The sequence below is a fragment of the Poecile atricapillus genome, chromosome 7 (assembly GCF_030490865.1).
Source record: "Poecile atricapillus isolate bPoeAtr1 chromosome 7, bPoeAtr1.hap1, whole genome shotgun sequence".
Classification (NCBI taxonomy): Eukaryota; Metazoa; Chordata; class Aves; order Passeriformes; family Paridae; genus Poecile; species Poecile atricapillus.
The window spans coordinates 21940102-21952863 of record NC_081255.1 but is presented as its reverse complement, the minus strand read 5'-3'; positions in this window follow the sequence as shown (position 1 = coordinate 21952863).

Here is a 12762-nt window from a genome sequence, read left to right as displayed (position 1 = left end):
GGATGTAAGGGAGGTACAGGAAATCACTGAACTCTGCCTTGTGAGGAAAACAAAGACAGGCAGGGAGGAAAGAGACAGGAAACTCAGGAACTGAAGGAGACCAAATTTCTGTGAGTTCATGGATTGTGTAATGGGACATGTTCAATACAGCATTTGGCATGTCTCTGTGTTTAAAACGAGAGCAGTTCCATTCTGACTATAGCATCCTGATGAGACTTCAGCATGAACCTATCTCATGCATTGACATGGCAATATTTTCTCTAATCTTGCCAGGGACAATGTGCCTACAGTCATTTCCCAGCTTTCTGGAGAGGATGACTCTCATGTTGAAGCACTGCAAAGCTGAAGCAATGGCGTGTGCCTGTCCTTATAGATGCAAGCTGAAGGATGTGCACAAACATGCACGTCCCATGCATGCCATGCTGCTGGGAGAATGGAGAATCTCTCTAAGGTAAAAAAAAACCACATGAGGCTGTGGAATGTCACTGTCACAAAATATATCATGTCTGACTAGAAAGTTTTGAGGCTGGGACTTTGGTAAGTACCTGATGGGAAAGCGTCAGTCTGATCCTGGGAATTATCTCTAGATCTTGCGACAATTTTTTCTAAACTTTTTAGGAACTATTTGCTCACCACCATTTTCCAGCCTCATGATCACTGCTGGCTGGAGTTCAGTGAGTAAAATGACTCGGGCCAGGGAGGTGTGAGGCATGTAGAAATAGCACGTAGGTGTCTGGTTGGCACAAAGCACTTCTGCAGCACCTTGGCAAACAGAGAGGAAGCTCCGGGAACCGGATGTTGATTTCTGGTGAACCTCAGCATAAGGAACAAAGGGTCCAGGTGTAGAAAGACTTTTTTCCTCCTGTTTGACTGTGATGGGGGGAGGACTTAAAGAGTAAGAGAGGAAGGGACTAGGAATTTGTTTGTTTTCTTAAGTTTTCCCGTAATCTAATGCCTAGAGACACAGAGGAACAGAAAATCAGATGACCTGAGGACAGCTTTGATCTATACGTCCTGTCCCTTGTGCTGGCATGTGCTGCAAGCTCAGCTGGTCTCTACTAACTTACAGATCCTGCTGCTAAACTTCAGTGGAATAATAGGGGCTGAAAATTTATAATGCAGAAAATATTATTATTTTTATTTAATTTAAAATATTATTATTACAATATTATTGTTCTGTGTCTTATTACTCCCCAAAATCAAGCTAAAAGATTTTAACAGTAAACAAGAGAGCAAGAAGTTACAACCTAAGATTTGGGTCTTAAGAGCTGGAAACAAGTCAGAGATGTACACTTTTTACAAGTCAGAGATGTACACCTCAATTTTGTTTAGACATCATCATTCCACAAGGGATGTCCAGATAGACTGGTTGGAGAACAATTTTATAACCCCAGTGATAGTAAATTTATACTAAAAAACTTTAATTCCTTTTCTGATTCAAGGTCTAAGGATAGAGGACAAATTGTGGATTAATCAGAAAAAAACCCATTATCTATTACTCTATTATCTATTATATATTATCTATTATTAATCAATAAACTATTGTGAGAAAAATGCCTCCTTTTTGCTGAAAAAGCACGTGATAACACCTTCTCACTAGTCATTGATTCACACAAGGGGGGTATGCTGATGACATCAGGCTATTTTCCATCTGGAGCAGAGCTGGTGACCTGCTGATGGCACTCGCAGGGACCCAAGGCAGTGCACAGGTCTCATTGGCAAGTGGCTTACTCTGTGGATGGCAGTGGGTGAGGAGGGAGCACATCAAGAAGAAAGATGAGGAAGAACAGAGCAAGGACAGGAGAAAGGTAGGCTAGGTCAAGAGCAACTCGATGATAAAAGGAGCTTCGATCAGATTTAGAAGGCAATAGGGAGACAGTGAAGAAGAGGGATTTAGGAATATCTTAATGAGATCTCAATACCGGGAGCAGTGGATTACTTTTGCATTACACTGCTTTAAAAACTGGCTAATGTGAGTGTCATTTAGAGGCTGAAGACGGCAAGGTCGCAATAGGAATGGATGTGGAGAAGGATGGACTTGACAAAGATTTTATGGGGAGAATGAAGAGGAAAGAAGAGATTTCTGAGACATTTTGGAGATTAAACCAGGAGGATTTACTGATAATATCTATTGGCATACAGGGACAGGAGTTAAACAAGTGAAGATGAGCAAGTGAACACATGAAAAGGAGACACTTTCAAATTTGTGCTGTCAAAAATTTCAAAAAATGCTGAGAAAAAAAAATATTGAGTTGTCACAAGTAGTATTGATGGGTGCCTGTCTTTATAGGCAGGGAGAGGCACATGCACAAATGTGCATTGAAAGAGTGGAGAATATGTCTAAGCTAAATAAAATAGGTACAAGAATGTGGAATATCAGTACTGCAGAATCCATCATTAAGAAATATTAAAAATAAATGGCTTGTGGAAATATTTCAAAAGTTAGTCTTTCCATTCTTATCCATGGAGAGCAAAGCCCCAGTTCTGTACTTAACTGTGTTGCTCATTTTATAAATGGGCTAATTTATCTTTGCAAGACTGAGTTAGGAAGACATAAGTAAATGAATATACACAGGTTAACATGTTTGACTTCAAACCACACATTTCTGATTACTGATCACTGTGATTACAACATCTTACATGTGGCCGCAGAATTCTCAAGCTGGTTTTTTTTTTTGCTGGTGAACTGATAGGAAGACATCAGCTTGCTTTTATAAATTATTGGGTATTTTCCAAGCTTTGTATCGTGAAAAAACCTATTTATTCATAGTGGTTTTAAAGGTAATTGGGATGCTTATTATACAGACAATGCTGTGAAAATAACATGCACAGCTGATGGCTTTCTAGAGCTCAAACTTAGGTAGCTTTCAAAAGATAAATATAGATAAATACAGAGCACTGCTTTCATTCCAGAAACTGCCTATAGTGCCAACAAAAGAGCAAAAACTGAACAGAGCTAGTATTAGGTGTGTTTTTTTAAATGAGCAGAAGGGTGATCTACTGTGTTCAAGATATAGTTTGGTGTGATCAAATTTGGACTACTGGCTGAATATATAGGAAAGAATCCCACCAAATTTGCACTTTGCCATAGGCTGCAGACCCCACTTCCAGACCACAACGAGTCATCCTCAAAGGAGACGGTGAGAGGGTGTGTCAGACTGAGAGATGCTGACTCGGGGTAGGTTTACAAATGTTCAGCCTCCTTGGTGTTGAGTTCTGTATATTTTCAGCACCCCCAAATGCCAGTATCTAACCCATCACAGTGTGCTCCAGTATAATCCACCCTGTATATGCAGAACAGCCAAATGCATGTGCATGCAACACACACATTTATCACACAAGTACATACATGTATCAGTTACTGAATTGGGATAATAAATATTTCATGCCAATAATAAAATTACAAAAATTATGATCATGATCTTTCAGTCTTTGCTTTTTTTTTTTGACAAATTACCATTGAGTCACCAAGTTTCCTGCCAAAAAGAAAATATTATATAAAACAGACAGAGGATGCACAAATGCATTGGATAAAGCTTTTTCTCTGATGCTTGCTGTGTTTTTTATATCAAATTTATTTATTGGTTTCAAATCAAGTCCTATCACTTCAAAAACTTATATGGTCTTTATAATACTTCAGAAATGTTTCATTTATCCTTGTCACTAGGACAATTATAGGTTTTTTATTCTAGTCACTGAAATCTGGATACAATTGAAAATGTACTTAAATGTCAGATCAAAATAATGAAGTTCCATTATTGGTTAAAATTATTTTTAAATAAAAAAAAATCCATGGAAAGTATTTTTCAAACACAGGCTACTCAATCATAGGGCAGCCTATCTCAGAGGGCTCTAGCTCAAAAGTAGTGTCAGCATCTGTTTTATAACTGTCTCACCTCACCTTCCTGTCTGAGTGCTTTACAAATCCTTATCATTTTATGTGCAAACATCATATTCCATCTGAGCATTCAAGGCTGAATAGATCTCTTGGGATGATGTAACTCTAGGCAATTCTGAAGCAATAAACACACAAACTCACATAAACATATGCATGCACACATCCTCCTAAATCTGCGTAGCCATGTCCACCTGAAGGAAATGGCACATTTCAGTGCTCAGAGCCAGTTCTTTTCTTCTCTTTGTTTTACCTTGGATGAAGTCATGAAATAAGGGAATTTAAAGTGAATGCAATGTTTCTGAAAGCCAGATTAACTGCCCTGAAATTGTGCTCTGTTTCTGCATCTGCTATAATACAGCAGAGATGTACAGATTGAGTACAAAGTCCCCACAGCTAAAAGGGATAAAGTAATTCAGTTTCCATGTCTGTTTGTGTTCTCCTGGTCATGCTACAGTGAAATTGTAACAATAGTCACATCTCTGCAGGAGAAATAGAGTGAACTCCATGAATAATTATACCAATGAAATGCCAGACTAGCTGTTTCTTTTAATACACTCATTTTATACCAGAGCATCAGAAGCGAAGGTCTCTTACAGTGCAGGGCTAACATCCGACCCACCAGGCTAGGTCCTACAGGCCCACAATTACATCCTTGTGTTTTTCACATGGGAGAAGAGTTCTGACACTTTTTGTTTGCCTACCACAGAGTCCTAGACTGGCAGTCCCTGTCCTGGCCTGTCCAGGTGTTTACCCTCTCAATGCCACAGTCAGTCTCCCAGCAGAGCAATATCCCACAAAAATCAGCTTGAATTTCATGTCCTCAGGTACCACTGAGAGCTGGTTAAATTATGACATAAGTTTGGGGTCTTATCAATTAACTTCAGTGTCCGTTGAAGAATGACTTGATCCTGAGCAAGGATATCAGGATTTAGTCCTGCATTCCCAGGAACCTTGATGCTGGGGTTGAATCTTGCAGAAATGCAGGTCAAAGGGAGCAGAGGAGGACCTGTGGCCAGCTAGATGTGGCCACGGGAATGGACAGAACTGTGGTCAGAAGGACGTATACACAATACTGGAAAAGAAGATGCTCTTTTCCATTCTCTCAGTCCCCCAGTATTACAGATGTCCTGGATAACAGTTCATAAAAGTTCTGGTGTTCTGCTGCTGCCGTGTTCTGCCTCACTTCTCACAATTCTGCTGAGGCCAGAGCCCTCTTCTCCCTGCCCTCTTTCCTTCCTTACCACCTTACCCCTTCATGCCTTCTCCCAGTGGCTCCTCAAGAAGCTGTTCCTTTCCTATCTGAGAACTCTTGCAGAAGGAAAAATACTTGAAGACCATGACAGGAAACAAAATTTTACTCAGAAGAGGAAAATAATGAATGATCATTTAGGACAGAGGGTTGAAAATTTCATTGTATGAGCTGCCAAGAGTGCTTTAAGTCAAACCCGAACATCTGCATTACAAACAATCCTATAACCACTGACTCTGCATTATCCCTTCTCAGGCAGAAAGTACTCTGTGGTACATGGGCCAATAAAACAATTATTCTGTCATATTCCCTCTCTGTGATATCATCTCCTTCCTTGAAGGTTTCAGGAACATGAGAATTTGCTGGGAAGTTGTAATGTTTGGAGAAAAGTTGGCTGTAGCACATGGAGTGCAAGTGAGGCCTCTCCACTCAATGGCAGCATGGATAAGTCTTTGAAAGAGAGCATGGACAGGAGGGACAGGTCCTTGGACAACCCTGCTATTATCCAATTGCTCTTCCATCACACCTGTCACTTGGTAAAGCATGTTCTTCATGCAGACTGACTCAAGAAAGGGCTTTCCTTGGGCCCCAGTACTAGAAAACAGAGAGTTAGTAGCAGCTACGGAAAAGATTTTTGTTTGGCCAATGACTTAGAGCCATGTTCTCCCTCACTCATGCTACAGGGTCATGTTTCCCTGGTGTTGGGGCATAATGGCTCAGTGCTGGCAAGTTCTGTTGGAACTGTTTCATTTTCAGTTTAGAATGAAAATCTGAAGTATGCTGAAATAGTTGGCATCCTCATATAAGCCTATGAACTCATTGCTAAAACTTTCTGTCTGTTCTCTCATGCTAGACATTGGATTGTGGCATGTCTTGAAGAAACTCAAAATTTGCCCCTCACAGAGTTGCACATTCTGTATGGTACTTGTGCTCTTGATGCTCTCTTAACTTTGAGAGTAAAATTGCAACTGTAAAACTTACATCCTTCAGACCCCTTCTCACATGTACCTGGCATTTTACCTGGAGTTGTTTGTCTTTTCAGAGATGCCTTTTAGCTTAAATTGATGCAATTTTATCCCCAAAAAGAGAAATTAATTATCAAGAAATAAATCTAGTGATAATTGTTTCCCAGCTTGGACTCCTTCTTGCATCTTGCATTAGCCCGGCAAGGTTATTTCCTATCTTTCTATATCTTTTTATATTTCCATCTAACCCTGCTCATGGCTGGAGTAGAAATGGAGAGATATTTCTGCTCTGGATTTACCCTCCCCCCTGGCTTACAGCACTTCTCCTTCCTCACTGCTGCTGGATAGTGAGTCCATCCTAACCCAGAGGTTAGAGCTAATTCACACCCCATCAATATACACAAGTAGTTTAAATGATTTCTTACAGTGTTCATTATCTTGTACCTGTCTGCAGTGAACTTCATCTGGTATCTTGTTAGTCAGTCACTCAGGTTTTATTAGCTCCTCCTGAAATTCCTTACTTTGCTCCTTGGTTTATATTAACTTAAATTATTGTGTATTGTCAGCAATTTCAGCACCTTGTTATTCATTCCATTTCCCATATCATTAAATATGAGTGGTGAGCAAATAGCGGAGGAAATTATTCATGAATATTCATTTGAAGTTAAAAGCAAATTCCATTTTCACAGCATTCGTGACTAGCCCTTGTTCACTTTCTGCAAACAACTGAGTGTTGAAGATTTACTAGTGCAAATGCATGCAGAAGATTCACATTTTATTCCCATATACAAATAATCTCTCCAAAAATTTCCACCTGCATGTTTCTAGACAAAATTCACATTTCAGGAGTAGATATCTCTAGAGAGGGGACAGAATCCCAGAAGCTAAGAGTATATTTGAATGACCTATTCCTTTCTCATGCAGAGACAATCTGACACAAGTGAGGAGAGAACTGCACTTCTGACACATCCCGTTCAACATCTGCACTGGTGTTCACCCAGCGCCAAGCAAAGACCTGCGGCCTTTTGTCACCATCTGCATGGGCTCCTGACCGCATTTCCAGCTAGTTTGGCTTATGGATTGGCTATTCCATGCATCCTGGCGTTCTGCTCCAGTCCTGTCTGGCAGGGCATCGTGCCTCGGTGCAGCAGCGGTGGTCAGCGGTGGTCAGCTGGCCATGGACCCTGCTCTGCTCTGCAGCTGCACACCCAGACAAAGCTCTGGCCAGGTCACTGCCCCTCCTGGGCCCCTGGCCACCTTCTCCATTCCAGGGAGCCAGAGCCTCCCTCACCTGCACAGCAGAGGTTGTGCTGCTTACACCAAGCACAGCTCTTTAAACATTACCCTGTGCATTTCTGAAACAACATAATGTGATGTGTCACAAATGAAGACCATGAAAGAACGAGCTATTTTTATAATAGCAGTTAAGAACCCATCCAGTCTGTTAGAAATCCTGTTGTGAGTGGCACAGCAGCGCTCACCTAGATCAAGGTTATCTTTGGAGTCCATGTAGATGCTGAAAAGAGAGAAAGAGAGGCGAGGCTGGTGAATGGGGCAGGCAATCTGCAATACTGTGACACAGTGCATGAGAAACATCGCTGTAGCCAAGGGATTAAATCAATTTGTCTTCCAAATGCCAAGGAGAGGCTGAATGGAGGTAGCTGGTGAGCAGTTTAATTTGATTGCCCCCATACTTTATTCCCTATTTTTTTAAAATGGTATCTATACTCTGTTAAGCGTGAATATAAGGAAAAAACCCATTCAGTTGCTTCAGTAAATTCAAATCTGTGCTCCACATTTAGCTCCACGTGAACACCATGTCACACACACTCATAGCAGACAATCTGGCCTTTTGGGTGATTAGCCTAAATTGTTTTAAGGTCTGCTCCATGCATTAGTATAATGACAAAAACAGGATGGAATGGTTTGCAGTACTTAAAAAGCAGCAAGAAATATGTGCTTGCTTCAGTCATATGTACTTCTGCATGTGAACACTCAGGTGTGGCAGGCATTTCCCGAATAAACTCCTGCCTGCAAGCTAAATTTAGTGGAAATTTTGCTCATGCACATCTATAGAACTTGTTCTTTAAAAGAACTGCAATACAATAAGTCTGTTCATGAACTGCTTTCACTAGTACACTGAAATCTTCACTTACTAAATCAGATGTTTTCAGATTAAATATTTAAAATATTTTCAAAACACACTGCTGCCGTATGTATGTGGCCCAGTCAGTGCTGATTATACCATATGATACAGCTTTTTTCATAAGATTGCAGGAAAGGAGACGTGCAGATAGTCATATGCAACTTCCTTCACAGAAATGCTTGTATTTAAAGTGGAAAAAGAAAGGAAATTAAAATGGGATTCCATTGTTTAGATGAGAAAGTGCAAAGGTTCATGACTAGATTAATGTAATTCTGACTTTGACCTTTAGACAAAGCATTTAAGAGCTTTTCAATAATGACATCATATTTACTTGGTGCTTATGCCTTAGTTTGCAGTTTAATTACTTAAAGAATAAACCAACTATAGATTTATAGTATATGCATTATACAGTAGATATGTTATAACCCTTGCAATCATCACAGTTGCTTTAATTGATTCAAGTGATGATATGCTGCACTTCAGCTCACAAAGCCCTTCCCATAGCCTCACAGCCATGATCCTAGAAACATCTGGGTGCACGAATGGATGCTCGTGAGAAATTCCAGTGTGTTTCAGGGAACAACAATGATGCAGAAGATGAATGTATACATTTGCTGTTCTATATTTCACATTATTTGTCAATCTTCATTTTAAAAAAAATTCTCCCCTAGGTATCTTGAATTATCTTTTATTTCAATATTTTTGAAGCCTCCCTATCAAGAAGAGGGTTTCCTTGGAGATTTTGAGATTTTGAGTTCACTGAAGTCAAGGGAACTATGCTGTTTTAAGCGAGCTGGGGATTTAGTCTGATAGTCTCATCTTAGTGAATACAGAGCAGACTGAATTTATCCAAAGTTATGAAAGCCACATGAATAAGTTTGTTTGAACAATTCTGTTGTATCCCCTCTGTATTTACAGTGCAATTTAGGAGGCTGAAATTAATTTTTCCTCTCTGATTATGTTTGCTACAGACACTGGAAAGGTTGATGAGTACAATATAGTTTTAAATGATGTGCCTTATTCATGCTTTTTTCTTTATGTTCCATTACTTTAGGATTTGAGTGGAACCATATGATTATAGTCTTAGGCTGTCATGCAAATGGACTAATTTTGTTCCATTTCCCATTCCCCTCACCGTCCTTGTCAATGCGACGGATAAATCTTGCTCTGTGTTCTGTTCCTCATAGACTTGCAGGGCTGTCATCAGAGTGGATTAATCTACAGCCTGTGTTATCACAAAATTCTCTGTCCTAACAATGACTTATCAACGAATTTAAAGCTTGATATACTTTATACTCAATCTGTAGACTTAGTCTTGCAACAAAAATTGTAATGAGAGCTAAAAATGGTACAAAAATAATCCATTCTTATCACAGTCTTTGAATTGTAATTTCATGGATTTCCTTGAATACAGTATTTTACTGAACAATACCAAGAGAGAACATGATAGAATAACATACTTGAAATTTCAATTTTAAATGTCACCTAAATTAAGCTTTCAAATTGTTTAATTAAGTGACCATTGCTGTATTAAGGTTATTGTCAGCACAATCTCTGTGCAAGCAGTTCCTTCGATAAAAACCAGGGTGTGGACAAACAATTACTCAACAGCATATAAAAACACCACTAAAAAGGGTTACAATGGTGAGACTTAAACCTAAAATAATACAAATTTTAGAGTTAATTCTTCCACATATAATCCTTTAACTCCCTCCTTCATGCTTGGCTATTGCATGGTTTTTAAACTAACATATGGTTGTTATACATGCCTGTAATTTATTCTTTTCTCAGGGTTCTCACACTGTACTACATTACAAGAAAAAATGTTTTAAGCATTTCTTTAAAATATGTGTTCATCTGTATGCTCAAGATACTAGATGAAATAACAATTTTTTATTATTTTTGCCTTCTGATGTAAGGTATAAAAGGTCAAAATAAACTGACTTAAGCTACTCTACATAAAAATAATGCTTTCTAAACTTAAAGCTATCTTGTTATTTTTTTAGCATATTAGGTTTGTCTACATGGGAATTTTAGAATGAGGCAAAGAAGTCGGTGCTAGATTATGTTAAATGGAAGTGGCTTCCACTCTACTACCTAGAGCTGATTTACAGAAATTCCTACGTTAACCATTCATTTACAGATTCTATTTTATCTTTACAGATAAAGTTTTTTTTTTTTGACTTCCTAGTTGGCAATTTTGGCAAGGAACCCAGTGCAAACTTTTGCGTGTCAGCTTTGTGATTTTTCTCACTGTGCTGTATGAGATGCCTCCTACAACTGGCAGTAGGCCTGAGACTGGCTGTGTTAAAGTGCCATGATGCTTTTCCCATAACTCAGCTGTGTTTTGCCAGCTCCATTTCTAAACTGCCATGAGAGCAGCCTGCAAGACACACTGCTCACTTGCAGCAGCCTTTAATATAAACAGGATAATGTCTGTATTGGCACTCATGCAGCCAGATGGATTTGCCCATGTAGCTTTGGAGGAGCAGCATTATGATTTCAGAAGAAAGAAATCTGGAGGATGATGTAAAAAGCAGTGTGTGGTTTGTTGTGTTTTCAGTAGTTGGTTTGTTTTTGGTTTTGTTTTTTGTTTTTGTTTTTGTTTCATTATTCTTTGAAGGTCTTTCTCTGCAAATGCATTCAGAAAGTGCAACATTGCTGCTTTCCTTGGCAAGCTGTCAATGTCTGGTAGGATGAATTCCTGGGAGGAAAAGCACTGCTGAAGAATTTTATGCCGGAGAAGGTGATGATCCCACTAAGCTGTTTGGTGCTCTTTTGAAGGTACAGAATATCCACATGAAAACTTTTTCCTCCCTATAATTTAATATCTCTCTTGCCTAAAGTACTGAAGAAGTAAAAGCTTGAAAGGCAGCAGCAATGAGTGGGGAATGTACTGGGTATTATGGATGTCCCCTACAGACATTAAGGACATTTGGCTAGGTCAGTAACATACTGTGCTGCCCCTGGGTGAGAAGTGACTGCTTCAGAAATGGAAGAAGACCTGGACAATTTGCAAGATAAAACCTGTCTTGAAATGAGCATGTGAAACAGACTGTTTTGCCATGAGCTGCTCTCTATGACACCCACTCTCACACATCACACTTTGCAGCCATGGTAAAAAGAATGTTTTAAAATGATAAAAAAATAATTAAGAAGTGTTCCTGCTTCGAACATTAGCCCATCAATGCTGTGTGTCAGATCCAGTGTTCTGTGTCTGGACTATAGCACTGATGCACAGCTAAGTCTTGGGAGCCAAATTACAGCCCTGACTTTTGCAAATTTCATAACACACACAGAAATGGTTTGCTTGAGGAGCTCTCATTGTCCGCAAGGTTATATAGTTTATGAGCACCATTAAAAGTCTCCTTCTGGTCAGATCTCAGCATTTATGTAGAAAGGTTGTCATTATGCTATGATGGGAATTTGTCACCTTTTCTTGGGTTCCTGTTTGGCTTTAATAATTTTTGAGAAACTTTACAGCGTGTTGGTAAGCACACTGGAAGTGTGCAGTGATAGAACCTCTTGCCAGAGTGCTGTTTTCCAAAGAAACAGGAAGGCATTGGGAGCCCTGACTGAGGCTTGGTCCTCTCTTGTCTTCAACACAAGAATATTTTTCCTTTGACTTGGCACAGGGAGTAAGAGCAGGAATTACCATCTCAGTTTTATTTATTCCAACAACATCTTGTAGACATTTGCTTTTGTGACACCCTTCCAGATGGGACTGAGCATGCAGCTATTTGAGTCCCAGAGCTCTACAGATGTCCAGATGGAAGACTAGAGTGCACAGCAATCAGTGAGTAATTGGGTAAGTGATAGACCTGCTGCAAAGCAGCATTACCTCAGCCTTAAGGAGGATTAATTACAAAAGACCTATGATGCCAATTAATTCTCTTTAAATAAAGTTATGTGTGGATTCAAGGCACTCCAAGTCAAAGAAGCTGTAGTTAATTCAACATAATATGCCTACAAAAATAAGCAAGTGTTGAAAGATATTAAGCAATTTATATAGCACACTAGCAAAAGTATCTGAGGTTTTTTTTTTTTGTAAACGTGTTCTGGAAACAGTAATAAACTGATCCCCTGTCACCAGAGGTGGTCTTCCTAAAGCATAGTGTAACCTCTAGTTTTGTCTTACACATAGCACCCAGTGCTGAATACTGAACATGAAGTTTGATCCCAAAGTGCTGATAAAACACAGCTGATTTCTCAGCTTAGGCTGACAAGATTTGTTCATGCTTAAAAAAATAATGCCTCAAGTGACAAGCCCTCAAGATTTCAAAGGAACCCTAAGAGAGTTTTGTTCAATCAGAAGGTAACAGAGATGCTCTTCCTGACACATCGCTGCATTCTCAATGGAATAAGATAGACACCAAGGAGGGGGAAATACTACTGATCAGGTTAACATGAAAACTTTTTTGCAAGCACTAATTGGAATGCAAATCTTTGTACCATAAAAAACCCGAGCTATGAATAGAGCATTGGAGTTTAATTGATTAAATCT